Genomic DNA, 2,143 nt, shown 5'->3' with positions numbered 1-2,143 from the left:
AGCCGATGCTGCTTGCTGACAAAGCTGTGGGATAGTGAAATAACAAGATGTTTAGCACTAAGTAAAAAAAAACAACAGAATCCAAAACAGTTTTTTTTTATAATTTAAACTAGCTGTGCCCGCGACTTCGTACGCGTGTTACCTAAGTAAGTAGTTGGAATAAATATTTCCCGTTGTTGCAACATTTTTTTATTACTGCTCCGCCCCTATTTTCTATATTGGCTGTAGGATGATGTAGTATAGCCTAAAGCCTTCCTCGATAATAAATAGGCTATACAACACAAAAAGTATCTGTGTAAATTTTGATTTTATGTAACTAACTACAAAGTAGGTAGGTAATTTAGAAATATTAAAATACTTACATAACATTTGAAAATTCTTCACGACTTGTTTTTTTTGGAAACAGCCAAGCCAGTACCTTTGATTTGTTAAAGAAACATTTTAATATCTGTAAAAAAAAGTTATCTATTTATTTATGTAGGTACTAATTTGATTCCGGACTGGAACGATTTTTTGTAAAAAAAATTCCAGTGTTTATTTTTGAAACATTAGGCACCCCAGTAAAATCTATTTTTTTCTAAAAACTTTAAAACTACAATTTGAACAAATTTTGCTATCAATGGACAATTAATTTCTGCTCACGATGGACAATGTGCTCTCTCGACTTTCTAAAGGACAAATTTATAATTTTGCTGGGGTAATCCGTTACTGTCACGTTTTTTTAAATTGGATATAAGTTATCAAAATGCCTATTTTCAATAGAATTTTACATTAATCACTGTGATTTGTTAAGATATTCATCTATTTTAAATCAAATTATAATAATAACAATAAAATCAGTATCAGCTTTTGTAAAAAAATGGACAAAAAAATATGACTCACCATAAATGATGCAACGTGGTCGCGTATTTTATCACTTCATAAAAACTTACTTAATTTTGGAAACCGTTAAATTTTCATTTGACGGTAATAAATTGTACTTCAAAATAAATAAATATTGTTCCAACTGGAAAATATTACACCAATATTGTGGATTTTTAAGAAATTTCCACGAACACGAGTTCACACTGCTCGGTGGCCATCTTACTTGTGTTTTGTTGTACTTGAATTTTGTGTTCGACGTTTAAAGTTGGAACTATAGCGTTAGCGTCGTAATTTTTTCGATCTACCTCCAGAATTTCTATCAAGTTTGTTACTATGATGACCTAGATTTATGCCGGCAGTTACACTCGCCGAGAGACCGCGAGACAGGCCGTGCGCGAGTGTACACTAAGGCACTAGTAATAACATCATATTATCTGTGCTAAGGCTCAGTTGCACTACCTACGTCAGTGTTTTTGTATGGAGTTTGACAGACTCTTGACGTTTGTTATAGTTAAAGTAAGGTGGTGCAACCCAACCTAATTGTACAGGGAGCTCTCGCTACCTCTCGTGGTGTCTTGCTGTCGCTCGCTCACTCTCGGTCCTGTATTCGCACAGTGGCGCAGTTAAAGGACGTAGCTATATCAGCCCGGAAAGGGATCGTAACCGTATCAACTCGAGGCAGTCTGTATTCTTTGTATGAAACTCCATACTGCAACGCACACTTATCCGCACCGTAACGTGAACGCCTCGCCTCGCGGTTGACAGCGCGCGAAAGGTGATACAGTGTTGATCCCTTTCCGAGTTGATAAGTCTGCTATGACCTTAATGCAGGAACTTGGTCGAGCCATATAGTGTAAACAGGCACTGTTAGTTTCGCCGTGAGTCGCCCATACTTCGGTGAGCGTGCTCGCGCTTCGTCTCGGACAATTTTTTGCATAATGTGCTCGCGCTTCGTCTCAGTCAATTTCCTGCATAGTGTAAATGCGCCATTAGCGTCGTATTTTTTCGATCTACCTCCAGAAATATTTTATCAAGTTTCGTTACTCTGAGATATTAAACATTGGATGGAGTAAATCAGTTTAAAATGTTCCAGAACATTCTATAGACGATATTTTAATTATTATTTACCTACCGCCAGTTTATTTTATAAATAAGAAATACCTACTTCTCGCAATATTAATATTGCAGGATATGGGAAACAATGTAATATGGGAAAATTTTCTGATTATTTTATGCACAGAGGAAATTGTATTGTTCCCTATTAAATTTTTTTTTCTTC

General features: G+C 35.7%; 1 long non-coding RNA gene across 1 annotated transcript; it reads right to left on the bottom strand.

Annotated features, from left to right (window-relative positions):
• On the bottom strand, nt 1-981 carry LOC135085722 (uncharacterized). Its single transcript, XR_010260206.1, has 3 exons — nt 883-981; nt 363-448; nt 1-24 (listed from the first exon to the last, which is right to left on the bottom strand). It is a non-coding gene; the product is annotated as an uncharacterized LOC135085722 (long non-coding RNA).
• Between the last annotated feature and the right edge of the window lie 1,162 nt (nt 982-2,143).

This window comes from Ostrinia nubilalis, chromosome 29, assembly GCF_963855985.1.
Source record: "Ostrinia nubilalis chromosome 29, ilOstNubi1.1, whole genome shotgun sequence".
In the NCBI taxonomy this organism is placed as follows: Eukaryota; Metazoa; Arthropoda; class Insecta; order Lepidoptera; family Crambidae; genus Ostrinia; species Ostrinia nubilalis.
The sequence above is the reverse complement of the archived record's forward strand: the minus strand, read 5'-3'. Positions and strand labels throughout refer to the sequence as shown.